This window comes from Ranitomeya variabilis, chromosome 2 (genome assembly GCF_051348905.1).
Source record: "Ranitomeya variabilis isolate aRanVar5 chromosome 2, aRanVar5.hap1, whole genome shotgun sequence".
Classification (NCBI taxonomy): domain Eukaryota; kingdom Metazoa; phylum Chordata; class Amphibia; order Anura; family Dendrobatidae; genus Ranitomeya; species Ranitomeya variabilis.
In genome coordinates, this window is record NC_135233.1 from 619330332 (window position 1) to 619344974 (window position 14643).

The following is a 14643-nucleotide window of genomic DNA, read 5'->3' on the forward strand; positions in this document are numbered from 1 at the left end:
CGGTGTCCTTGAGGCCGATGGAGCGGAGCATAGTGAGGAGGAGCTGATGATCCACAGTGTCGAATGCTGCGGAGAGATCCAAGAGAATTAGCATGGAGTAGTGACCATTAGATTTAGCTGTTAGTAGGTCATTAGAGACTTTAGTGAGGGCAGTTTCAGTAGAGTGTAAAGAGCGGAAACCAGATTGAAGAGGGCCGAGAAGAGAGAGTTATCTGAGAGATAGCTGGTAAGACGGCAGTGGACCAGGCGTTCGAGGAGTTTGGAGATGAAGGGAAGATTAGAGACAGGTCTATAATACCAATATATTGGGAGAATTTTTGCAAAAGTTTGGACCCCCTGCTATATGGGAGAACCTCTATCGTTTATTTATGTGTCACACATGTATTTTTTAGTTTTTATCTAGCATATGGTCACCTTATATACACCCTGGCCGTGGTGCGCACTAACAGTGTTACTGGGGTCGGTCACCCGCTCTCGTCCGGCGGCGCCCATCTGCGCATGGGATCGGGACCTATCGGTGCCTGCTCCTATGTGTGGCTGGGCAGGTCCGGGCGGGGGCGGGGAGATGACTGCAGTGATGTGGGCGTGCGCCGTCCAACACGGCCGGGGGGTGGTTACCATCACATGATGGTCACATGACCGTTGTCAGGACGATATAAGGTCCTGAAAACCATTCTCAATCCACACTATTCCCCTTGATAAAGCAAGTACTTATGGAGCGCCCCCACACCGCCGCAGGGCCGAGGGGTACCCGGAGCCGGGCCTCTGGGTCTCAGTCTCGGGGTTGTCACGGTGGCTAGACCCGGTCCGTGGCCCTGTCCGTCAGTGGGGGACGTCCGGTGTAATAGGTGGTAGTAATGATAGCGGTGGAGCGGTGCAGTTGTGGGGTGTAAGTCGCGGTAAATAACGAGGACACCAGGTTGCAGTCTCTTTACCTCTTTACTGGAGATCTCTGAGTCCTCAGTCCGGAACACGGTTCACCAGGCTACGCAAGTCCGGCCGGTCCAATGGCACCTCCAGAGTTCTCCTCTCAGGTGGAAATCTGTGCCTTCCTTCTAGCGCTATGTGTTGTAGTCCTTCCCTGCTGTGCTTACGGAAAGTAACCCCACAACGGTTGTGTCTGTTTCTTAAGTTCCCTCACAACTCGATTTGATGTTCCTCTGCAATCCACCCCTTCCCTGTATTCAGGTTGGAATGGCACCCGTTTGTCAGGTAGGCCTGGAGTTCTTCCGGGACCCTAGAGTCGCCCCTCTCCCGCAATTGCCCCCCAAGACTTCATAGGTGATATGTGGTAGACAGCCCGCCTGAGACCGACTGTCCTGCCGCTGTTTGGAGTATGGCTTGAAGCTGTATTCTAATCCACTCCCTCGGCGTTCCGGCCACCGGTATTGCGCCTCAGCAGGGTGCTGCCTCTTTCAACAAAACCCCTGCTGGTATTCTCCTTCTGCTTGATCTCGTTTCTCACTCAGCACAATCTGTCTCGCTTCTAATCCTTTCCTTGAGTCCCGCCGCTTCCAGGAGCCTGCGCGGACCCGTTACGTTCTTTCAATGCCAAGCCTCTGCCAGGATCCCACCCCTGGCAGAGACCCTACAGTCTCTCCCTTCACAACACCCCCTGCCACAGGGTGTTGCTCCGTTCAATCCCGTCAGCGTTCTCCCTAACTTTCTGCCTGACCCCCAGTTTACCCACTATGGTGGGGAGTGGCCTAATGAATAGCACCCTTAGCTCCCCCCGGAGGCCCAGCTGTGAAATATATTGGTGTCTGTGATACCTGATTGGAGGAACTCCTTCGGTGCCATCGAACGTACCATGGCTCCCCTTAGCGGCGAAGCCACAGTACTGCAACAACCAGAACTCTGGGGCGCTGCACTTACAGGTAGCGAAACGTGCGTCGGGGTGCGTGCTGGAGCGTCCGCATACCAGGTGAGACCAGCCTCCCATGTGTTCAATATGATAACCGTTTTTTCAGGACCACTAGCGTTTCCAGGGTCCACAAGGTTTTTGTGTCTAGGACCTTAGGGTGCACATAACGCATGGTCTATAGCTCTTTCACCACTCGTGTCCATATGGCATAGGACACACAGAGGGTGATAGACATAGTATTTTATTCATAGTTACACATGGAGATTTTGGCTCGGTAGCACCTTAGTTATGGTCCACATTAAGAACATGTACAGCTAATGGTTTATGTGGTACGCTCCTCTATTAATCCTGGTGTCTTTCTTTACACTCTTGTGTTCTGTACACGGGTATTTACAGATAACGTGTTCATGTGTTTTTGTATCATGTCTATTTTATTGGTCTTTTTTGTATGAGTGTTTTTTGTAACTAATAAATTTATCGCTTTTATATATTTGAGAAAGCTTCCTTTGTTCTCTTCTATTAACACAGGTCTATAATTAGCGGCACAGTTTTGGTCGAGGGATAGTTTTTTAAGTAATGGATGTATGATGGCATGCTTAAATGAGGAGGAAAAGATACCAGAAGAGAGAAAGGTTGAATATTTTTGTTAGGTGAGAGGTGACAGTCGGGGAAAGGGACTGGAGGAGATGTGACACAATGGGGTCACTGGTGCAAGTGGTCGGGTGAGAAGATGCAAGGAGCCTGATTACTTCTTCTTCTGTGACTGGTTCAAAGTCATAGAGTGACAAAATGCAGTGGGGGATGGAGGACAGTGCATGGTATGAGGGGATTGGGAGAAAATTTCCTGTTGGATATGGTCAATTTTTAATCGTCAGCACGGAGAGCCGTGGTTGGGGCCTGCACTATTGGGTTGAGTAGGGAATGAAAAAAGTGTCAAAGAGACGTTTAGGGTTGTTGGACAGTGAGGCGATGAGGCTGTTGAAATAGGTCACCCAAAAGCAGTGTGAAAGATTGGTGGAAAGCATGCCAAGACGCATGAAAGCTGTGATTAAAAATCATGCTTATTCCACAAAATATTGATTTCTGAACTCTTGCTGAGATAAAACATTAGTGTTTTGTTTCTAAAAGATTCTGATTTTTTTTTTTTGCATTATTTAGGGTCTGCAAGTAATGCAGTTTTTTTTTATTTTGACCATTTCTCATTTTCAGAAAATAAATACAAAATTTATTGCTTGGAACTTCAGAGACATGGTGTCAGAAGTTTATAGAATAAAAGAAATTACATTTTACTCAAAAATATACCTATAAAGAGAAAAGTCAGACAAACTGAAAAATTTGCAGTGGTCCTTTTTTCAGAGCTTTTTTTGTCAGAGCTGTATTGTTACTATGTATCACTGTCAGTATATTGTTACTACGTGTCAGGAGGATACAGTATTGTTATGTGTCAGTATATAGTATTGTTACTATGTGTCAGTATATTGTTACTATGTGTCAGGAGGATACAGTATTGTTACTACGTATCAGGAGGATACAGTATTGTTACTATGTGTCAGTATATTGTTACTATGTCAGGAGGATACAGTATTACCATGTCAGTATATTGTTACTATGTGTCAGGAGGATGCAGTATTTTTACTATGTCAGTATATTGTTACTATGTCAGGAGGATACAGTATTACCATGTCAGTATATTGTTACTATGTGTCAGGAGGATACAGTATTGTTACTATGTGTCAGTATATTGTTACTATGTGTCAGTATATTGTTACTATGTGTCAGTATATTGTTACTATGTGTCAGGAGGATACAGTATTGTTACTATGTGTCAGTATATTGTTACTATGTGTCAGTATATTGTTACTATGTGTCAGTATATTGTTACTATGTGTCAGTAGGATACAGTATTGTTACTATGTGTCAGGAGGATACAGTATTGCTACGTTCTAATATTGTACTATTATGTATCTGTAGCAGCAGGTTATGATAGTATTACTTTGCATAAGTATCTTATATCATTACTATGTATCCTTCTGTTTAGTATTGTTACTATGTTACATATAAATATTGTTACTACATCTGTTATAATATTCCTATATATCAGTGACATTGTTATAATGTGTCAGCGTTCTATTCCATATCATTACTATGTGTCCTTGTGGGATAATATTACTATGTAACATAATATTGTTACTATGTTGCACATTGTGATACTATGTAACAATCCTATAACACATCCATATAATCTCTCGGACATTTTTCATTTGTGTCTCTGTGAATAGTAAGGGGGCTGGACGTTTTGTCAAAAAGAAATCTGGCAGGTGCCCCACCCCCTATCAAATTGATGTTAAAGTGTATTAACCCCTTACTGCCATCGGATGGGATAGTACATCCGATGGCAGTATTTCCCCGCTTTGAGGTGGGCGGGGAGTTCGCATCAAAGCCGGGACTTGTCAGCTGTTCAAAACAACTGACATGTACCTGCAATAGAAGCAGGTGGAATCGCGATCCACCCACGCCCATTAACTAGTTAAATGCCAGTGTCAAACTCTGACCGTGGCATTTAACGAGCGCTTCCGGCCATCGGGCTGGAAATACACGCACCGCTGACACCCCCTGTCATGTGACCGGGGGTCATCGGCATAACAATCAGGGGTCTCCTTGTGACCTCTATGTTTTTTGATGCCGGATTGCTATGAGTGCCATCCTGTGGTCGGCACTCCTAGCAATGCAGTAATTCTGGTTCATAGAGGCGATCGAAGCATTGCTCCTAAGTAACAGAGCCGATCGAGTTATGGCAGCTTGTAGCCTCCCATGGAGACTATTGAAGCATGCCAAAAGTTAAAAAAAAACATGCTAAAACCAATGATGGTGTTCAAAAGTACAACTCGTCCCGCAAAAAATAAGCCCTCACATGGCCATATTGACGGAAAAATAAATAAATTTATGGCTCTGGGAAGAAGGGGAGCGAAAAACAGAAAAGCATTACCAAAAAAAGCTCCAGTCATGAAGAGGTTAAATAGCCATCATCTGGATATCGTAATGTATCAAAGTATTAAATTGATGACTGACGATTCCCAGTAATCAAAGTGTAACAAAGTGCGATATATCTTTTATAAGTCAATCGATACGTTAATCAGAATTATTTCATTGTATTTTTTAGAGAGACAATAATTATTCTCTTTTATAGACTTTTTGCCACTTATTATTTACATAGGACTAGTGATGAGCGAGTATACTCGTTGCTCGGGTTTTTTACCTGAGCGTGTGATCTCAGAGTATTTGTTAGTGCTCGGAGATTTCGTTTTCATCACCGCAGCTGAGTGATTTACAGCTACTACCCAGGCTGAGTACATGTGGGGGTTGCCTGGTTGCTAGGGAATCCTCACATGTAATCAAGCAGGCTAATAGCTGTAAATCATTCAGCTGAGGCAATGAAAACTTAATCTCTGAGCACTAACAAATACTCGGAGATCACACGCTCAGGTAAAAAACCCGAGCAACGAGTACACTCGCTCATCACTACATAGGACCTATTATTTATAGGTTCAATAATATTTACGCTTGACAATTTAATACGATAAACAGTACTGATTTTTGTAAAATAACGACTTTTTTTTTTTTTTTAAGATAAAAGTAATGTTTATTGAACAAAATCAATTACCTTTTATAAAGACGTCTGAATAAATTTCATTGTTCAATTAGATTCAATCAGTTCCATCACATTTCTTGAACTCCAAAATACACAGCAAATAAACAAATCAAATTAATTATCACTGAACACTCACTATTCCAATCATATAGATGACTCGGAATGTAATAATGTATATAAATAATATTTCGTACATAATAATTTATAGCAATACAATTGATAACGGCTACATAGTGAGCCACGTGGATTGTAGTATCGGCGATACTCTTGTTTTGAGCCTCAATGGTCCTTGAGCGATACTTAGTGGTGAGGAGTGTAAAGGACGGATCGCACGGTGTGGTCTGAATAGAGTTCATGGCTTCGATGTTCCATCAGTTTCGTTCATTGGAATTTTTAATAAAATTGTTCTGTATACAGGCTATGGCGGAATTAAATATGCCATCCGTCATTGTGGGTAATTCACTACTGTGAATTACCCACAATGGCGGATGGCATATTTAATTCCGCCATAGCCTGCATAAATGTATCCCAGCCCCGGTGTAAATTCCTGCTGGACATGGCAGGACTCTTAAGTTGTGTTATGCACCAAATCCAGCATGTTAGAGCCGGGAATTACAGTTCCTTTAAATATAAATTCACTTTTGTCATTCCACGATGTAATATTTTGGTTCTGTAACAGTGTGCTTAGTAAAAATTCTGCATTCTTTTTATATCGCGGATTTACATGACTTACAGTTTCATTAACATCTGTATTGTTACCAGGTTCTGAATTCAACAATTGTTGGTGATCAGATTCAGGAGTGCTAATCAGCTTTAACCCCTTCATGACCCAGCCTATTTTGGCCTTAATGACCTTGCCGTTTTTTGAAATTCTGACCAGTGTCCCTTTATGAGGTAATAACTCAGGAACGCTTCAACGGATCCTAGCGGTTCTGAGATTGTTTTTTCGTGACATATTGGGCTTCATGTTAGTGGTAAATTTAGGTCGATAATTTCTGAGTTTATTTGTGAAAAAAACGGAAATTTGGCAAAAATTTTGAAAATTTCGCAATTTTCACATTTTGAATTTTTATTCTGTTAAACCAGAGAGTTATGTGACACAAAATAGTTAATAAATAACATTTCCCACATGTCTACTTTACATCAGCACAATTTTGGAAACAATTTTTTTTTTTTGCTAGGAAGTTACAGTATAAGGGTTAAAATTTGACCAGTGATTTCTCATTTTTACAACAAAATTTACAAAACCATTTTTTTTAGGGACCACCTCACATTTGAAGTCAGTTTGAGGGTTCTATATGGCTGAAAATACCCAAAAGTGACACCATTCTAAAAACTGCACCCCTCAAGGTGCTCAAAACCACATTCAAGAAGTTTATTAACCCTTCAGGTGTTTCACAGCAGCAGAAGCAACATGGAAGTAAAAAATGAACATTTAACTTTTTAGTCACAAAAATGATCTTTTAGCGAAATTTTTTTTTATTTTCCCAAGGGTAAAAGGAGAATCTGGACCACGAACGTTTGGGCGCACGGCAGGGCGTTTGGAGAGCCCCCGTGTGCCTAAACATTGGAGCTCCCCCACAAGTGACCCCATTTTGGATACTAGACCCCCCAAGGAACTTATCTAGAAGCATAGTGAGCACTTTAAACCCCCAGGTGCTTCACAAATTGATCCATAAAAATGAAACAGTACTTTTTTTTCACAAAAAAATTATTTTAGCCTCAATTTTTTCATTTTCACATGGGCAACAGGATAAAATGGATCCTAAAATTTGTTGGACAATTTCTCCTGAGTACACCGATACCTCACATGTGGGGGTAAACCACTGTTTGGGTGCACGGCAAGGCTCGGAAGGGGAGGCGTGCCATTTGACTTTTTGAATGGAAAATTAGCTCCAATCGTTAGCGGACACCATGTCGCGTTTGGAGACCCCCTGTGTGCCTAAACATTGGAGCTCCCCTACAAGTGACCCCATTTTGGAAACTATACCCCCCAAGGAACTTATCTAGATGCATAGTGAGCACTTATAAACTTCTGTGAAGCACCTGGGGGTTATAACGCAGAGCCGTGAAAATAAAAAATAATTTTTCTTTCCTCAAAAATGGATTTTAGCCCAGAATTTTTTATTTTCCCAAGGGTAATAGGAGAAATTGGACCCCAAATGTTGTTGTCCAGTTTGTCTTGAGTACGATGATACCCCATATGTGGGGGTAAACCACTGTTTGGGCGCACGGCAGGGCTCGGAAGGGAAGGAGCGCCATTTGGCTTTTTGAATGGAAAATAAGCTCCAATCATTAGCGGACACCATGTCGCGTTTGGAGAGCCCCTGTGTGCCTAAACATTGGAGCTACCGCACAAGTGACCCCATTTTGGAAACTAGACCTCCCAAGGAACTAATCTAGATGTGTGGTGAGCACTTTGAACCCCCAAGTGCTTCACAGAAGTTTATAACGCAGAGCCATGAAAACAAAAAATAATTTTCCTTTCCTCAAAAATATTTTTTTAGCCCAGAATTTTTTATTTTTGCAAGGGTAACAGGAGAAATTTGACCCCAAAAGTTGTTGTCCAGTTTCTCCTGAGTACGCTGATACCCCATATGTGGGGGTAAACCACTGTTTGGGCGCACGTCAGGGCTCGGAAGGGAAGTAGTGACATTTGAAATGCAGACTTTGATGGAATGGTCTGCGGGCATCACGTTGCATTTGCAGAGCCCCTGATGTGCCTAAACAGTAGAAACACCCCACAAGTGACCCCATTTTGGAAACTAGACCCCCGAAGGAACTTATCTAGATGTGTGGTGAGCACTTTCAACCCCCAAGTGCTTCACAGAAGTTTATAACGCAGAGCCGTGAAAATAAAAAATAATTGTTCTTTCTTCAAAAATTATGTTTTAGCAAGTAATTTTTTATTTTTGCAAGGGTAACAGGAGAAATTGGACCCCAACAGTTGTTGCCCAGTTTGTCCTGAGTATGCTGGTACCCCAAATGTGGGGGTAAACCACTGTTTGGGCGCACGTCGGGGCTTGGAAGGGAGGGAGCACCATTTGACTTTTTGAACGCAAGATTGGCTGGAATCAATGGTGGCGCCATGTCGCGTTTGGAGACCCCTGATGTGCCTAAACAGTGGAAACCCCTCAATTCTAACTTCAACACTAACTCAAACACACCCCTAATCCTAATCCCAACTGTAGCCATAACCCTAATCACAACCCTAACCCCAACACACCCCTAACCACAACCCTAACCCCAACACACCCGTAACCCTAATTCCAACCCTAACCCTAATCCCAACCCTAATCCTAATCCCAACCCTAACCACAACTGTAACCCCAACACACCCCTAACCCTATCCGTAACCCTAACCACAAGCCTAATCTTAACCCTATTTCCAACCCTAGCCCTAATTGCAACCCTAACTCTAAGGCTATGTGCCCACGTTGCAGATTCGTGTGAGATTTTTCCGCACGATTTTTGAAAAATCTGCAGGTAAAAGGCACTGCGTTTTACCTGCGGATTTACAGCAGATTTCCAGTGTTTTTTTGTGCGGATTTCACCTGCGGATTCCTATTGAGGAACAGGTGTAAAACGCTGTGGAATCCGCACAAAGAATTGACATGCTGCGGAAAATACAACGCAGCATTTCTGCACGGAATTTTCCGCACCATGGGCACAGCGGATTTGGTTTTCCATAGGTGTACATGGTACTGTAAACCTGATGGAAAACTGCTACGAATTCGCAGCGGCCAATCCGCTGCGGATCCACGGCCAATCCGCTGCGGATCCGCGGCCAATCCGCTGCGGATCCGCAGCCAAATCCGCACTGTGTGCACATGCCATAACCCTAACCCTACCCCTAACCCTACCCCTAGTTCTAACCCTAGTTCTAACCCTAACCCTAGTGGAAAAAGAAAAAAAAAATATTTTCTTTATTTTATTATTGTCCCTACCTATGGGGGTGATAAAGGGGGGGGGGGGTTATTTATTATTTTTTTTATTTTGATCGCTGTGATAGAACCTACCACAGCGATCAAAATGTACTTGTAAAGAATCTGCCGGCCGGCAGATTCGGCGGGCGCACTGAGCATGCGCCCGCCATTTTGGAAGATGGCGGCGCCCATGGAGAAGACGGACGGGCACCGGAAGCCTCGGTAAGTATAAAGGGGGGGAGATCGGGGCACGGGGGGGGCGTCGGAGCACGGGGGGGGTGACATAGGAGCACGGGGGGAGCGGACAGGAGGACGGGGGAGCGGAGCACAGGACGGAGGGGACTACGGGACAGATCGGTGGCTTGGGGGGGGCGATCGGTGGGGTGGGGCTCACATCAGTGTTTCCAGCCATGGCCGATGATACTGCAGCATCGGCCATGGCTGGATTGTAATATTTCACCAGATTTTTAGGTGAAATATTACAAATCGCTCTGATTGGCTGTTGAAAGTGAAACTGCCAATCAGAGCGATCGTAGCCACGGGGGGGTGAAGCCACCCCCCCTGGGCTGAAGCACCACTCCCCCTGTCCCTGCAGATCGGGTGAAATTGGAGTTAACCCTTTCACCCGATCTGCAGGGACGCGATCATTCCATGACGCCACATAGGCGTCATGGGTCGGATTGGCACGGGTTTTCATGACGCCTACGTGGCGTCAAAGGTCGGGAAGGGGTTAAAGTTGATAGTTCCTCTGCATCATGTTTCGCACGAGTCAAGTATCTCTGTAGTACATCACTATATTTTAATTTTCACATCGTCTGATATATCACGACGTTGTAAAGTCTCAGCAATTTCACCATCAAGACCCATTGTCAAGTGAAGTTCCTCAGGGGCATCAGCTCTTAAGTCAAGCCTCAAATACCCATAAGGTTCACGAGTGGCATCCTCAAAAGCTAAGAAAAATAGTTTTTCCCGGGTAAATTTGTCGCGCTAGTGTCACTTAATAATCATAATATAATAATCACTCTATAATAATAGAGTAATTTATCTCGAGGGTTATTAAAAAGTACCATGTATTTTGTGTTTAAATTTATTGCGCGACTTTTCTTTCCTTGTCAAAATAGGTTTTGCACCAGGTAGAAAATGCTGAGATTTCTGTGATGTACCCGTATATACTCGAGTATAAGCCGAGATTTTCAGCCCAAATTTTTGGGCTGAAAGTGCCCCCTCGGCTTATACTCGAGTCACGGTCGGCGGTGGGGTCGGCGGGTGAGGGGGAGAGGGCGCTGATGCATACTCACCTAGTCCCGGCGCTCCTGTCGCTCCCCCTGCCTGTCACACGGTCTCCGGGTGCAGCAGCCTCTTCCCCTGAGCGGTCACGTGGGACCGCTCATTAGAGAAATGAATAGGCTGCTCCACCTCCCATAGGGGCGGAGCCGCCTATTCATTTCTCTAATGAAGCGGTGCCGGTGACCGCTGATAGAGGAAGAGGCTGCGGCACCGAAGACCAGCTGTCCGGGGGAAGGAGCGGGACGCCGGGAGCAGGTAAGTATCGCATATTCACCTGTCCTCGTTCCACACGCCGGGCGCTGTCTCCATCTTCCCGGCGTCTCTCTCTCTCCTCACTGACTGTGCAGGTCAGAGGGCGCGATGACGCATATAGTGTGCGCGCCGCCCTCTGCCTGATCAGTCAGTGCAGGGAGACGCCGGGAAGATGGCGCCGAGGAGCTGCAAGAGAGGTGAGTATGTGTTTTATTATTTTTATTGCAGCAGCAGCACAGCTATGGGGCAATAATGGACGGTGCAGAGCACTATATGGCAGAGCTATGGGGCAATGGTGCAGAGCACTGTATGGCACAGCTATGGGGCAACGGTGCAGAGCACTATATGGCACAGCTATGGGGCAGTAATGGTGCAGAGCACTATATGGCACAGCTATGGGGCAGTAATGGTGCAGAGCACTATATGGCACAGCTATGGGGCAATAATGGTGCAGAGCACTATATGGCACAGCTATGGGGCAATAATGGTGCAGAGCACTATATGACACAGCTATGGGGCAATAATGGTGCAGAGCACTGTATGGCACAGCTATGGGGCAATAATGGACGGTGCAGAGCACTATATGGCACAGCTATGGGGCAATAATGGACGGTGCAGAGCACTATATGGCACAGCTATGGGGCAATAATGGTGCAGAGCACTATATGGCACAGCTATGGGGCAATAATGGTGCAGAGCACTGTATGGCACAGCTATGGGGCAATAATGGTGCAGAGCACTGTATGGCACAGCTATGGGGCAATAATGGTGCAGAGCACTATATGGCACAGCTATGGGGCAATAATGGTGCAGAGCACTGTATGGCACAGCTATGGGGCAATAATGGACGGTGCGGAGCACTATATGGCACAGCTATGGGGCAATAATGGTGCAGAGCACTGTATGGCACAGCTATGGGACAATAATGGTGCAGAGCACTATATGGCACAGCTATGGGGCAATAATGAACGGTGCAGAGCACTATATGGCACAGCTATGGGGCAATAATGGTGCAGAGCACTATATGGCACAGCTATGGGGCCATAATGAACAGTATGGAGCATCTATTTTTATTTTTGAAATTCACCGGTAGCTGCTGCATTTTCCACCCTAGGCTTATACTCGAGTCAATAAGTTTTCCCAGTTTTTTGTGGCAAAATTAGGGGGGTCGGCTTATACTCGAGTATATACGGTACATACTTGGTAAAGACTTTTTCTATTTCACCATTATCACTAGCACTCTCCATGAGATCATCAACAATAGTCAAAATTTACCTTTTCAGGAGGGAATAATTCATCATCTACGAATGTATGCGGCAGACCCTTCACAAATCTGATGCTGGGAAAAGAAAGAGTTATTTCGTCATATAGTTTTTGCCAACACGAATAAAACCAAACAATGTTATGGGGTTTGTGAGAAAAAGGAGTTTCAATATTATGTAACAGCCGTTTCACAAAATAACTTTTTCCAGAATTAGGACGGCCCTGCTAGAATGCCAGAGAATGGGTGTTGCAGACGGGGGATCCATCACAAACCGTAACCAATAACCAGAAGGGACGGTGGTAAAATCATCTAATAGTAGACGTTTTGTGTTTAGCGTAATGCTCTTGTTTCAAAGTTCCAATACTTTTTATTTTTCACAATGCTGGGCTGTTCAATGATAATACGCTTCTGTGTTTCAGAAATTGGAATTACACGGACAGTCCAGAACTATAACTTTTAGACTGATGAAATCAATAGATTGCGCGTTACCAACATTTAGTGTTATGCCCTTCACTTTTAAGACAGTTTTACCAGTGTTGAGTTTGTAGCCGTAAATTTTTTGGACCTGCAGATACAAAAGTATCATCACCAGGTCTCTCACTGGTCAATTCCCCCAGGTGATCATCTAAAGGAGGACTCCGCTCACCTTCTCTCTGCACAAACACAACAATCTGTGTCGTGATAAAGACGCCTTTCCTGCAGCTTGTCCAGCAGAGAATAAAGCTCTAGTCTGGCATACGCCATTGCAAAGCAAGCTATATAATAAAAAAAAAAAAAAGTTTGTTTCGGTTGACAGTGTGGTGTCCTTCTGTATATTTCCAATCAATTGTTGCGGTTTCATCATCGATTAAATGTCATAGTATGGGAAAAAAAAACATGCTGAAAAAGCTCTTCGGGATCGCTAATAATGCTGGTACATGATAAAATGAGATCTCTGGGCAAACTTTCCCCATGAAGAATTAAAGGAAAGTTTAGATACTTATCTCTTAGCAGAATTCAATCCTTTATTTTCAGGCATTATTTGTACACCACCTTTTTCAATAAAGGCGTCAATGTGCTGCTGTTTCTTGTCGTCATCAGTGCACCAGCTGGGATAACCCGAGGCCTCCTGCCTATCCCCAAGATGTAATGTAAGGTGCAAACAGATCATCACTGGCGTTCGGAAAATGTCATATTTCATAGATGTGGGCGATCCTGTACCCTTTTTCCATCTCAAGCTCTATAGTGCACCATGTACCTGTCAGAGCGCTCTTCATTGCTGTGGGTGCAAACCTCTGTCTGAATTTACAGCGCATGTATAGCAAAGGGGGAACATTCATTTTTCGTCGAGCTTTACTGGAAGAAGCGGAAAAAATAAATCCCTCTGTGCGTAGACTGACCATACCAAAATCATTTTAATGAATCTAAATCCCTCAGATAATATATGAGGATGGCCTACAGGTATGTTAGAATTGTGTTTACAGACGGGTGAAATCATAGTAATGTAGGGACTACACCAATCGCAGAGACGATTCAGCTTAGCCGAAGGAGAGCGCTTCGATTTGGCAGCCAATAAACGGGGTCCCTACATAAAGGATATGTAACTCTCTGCATGAACACTGATAATTGGGATTGATCTTTCATCAGACCCCGAGTCCCACCCACACACCCCTCTACAATGACCTTACATGGGCCAGGTTGTGAAATCCCAATTCATGCAATAACCCCTCATTGGACGATCACCGAAGGCTATTAATAGCCTAGGAAGGGGCCATAAATACTGTCCCCTTCCCAGCTAAAAACCATCAGCTCTCAGCCACCCCAGAAAAGGCCCATCTCTAAGATGCACCAGTTCTGGCACTTAGCGTCGTTCTTCCCACTTGCCCTTCAGCGGTGACAAGTGGGGTGATAGTTGGGGGGGGGGGGGGTTGATGTCACCGCCAGGCGTCATCAAGCCCTGAGGTTAGTAATAGAGAGGAGTCAATAAAACACCCCCATTACTAACCCAAGTCACATTGCAAGAACACACACCCAGCAAAAACTCCTTTAATATTCTTAATTAAACCATACCACCTCACCCATTCCCCCGATGCCTGTGTCATCGGCACCTTTCTGACGTCAATGTGAGCGCCGTGGAAAATTTCCCATGGTGCTCGTGCCGACATCAGATAGGTGAAGTGAGTTTTCTGCAGTTTTTGTGATTTTAGGATTCTTTTCTTTTTCTGTAAAATGTGATTAACTCAGAGGAAGATTCCTGATCCCACAAGAAGCTGCAGATATGAGGATCACAGGTTATTCATCAATATTACACTATGCAGCAAGCACTCAGTACAGTGGATTCAGCCAGATCAGACCCGCGTGAGCCCAGGATCCCTGCACCAACAGATCTACAAAAACAAGGAGAATGTAGTGATGTCACCCG

General features: G+C 44.5%; 1 protein-coding gene across 1 annotated transcript in view; it reads left to right on the forward strand.

The window, feature by feature from the left end:
* The window catches only part of KIAA0513 (KIAA0513 ortholog), a 485188-nt gene that overhangs the window by 171165 nt on the left and 299380 nt on the right, over positions 1-14643 (forward strand). The gene's annotated exons all lie outside the window — the stretch shown is intronic.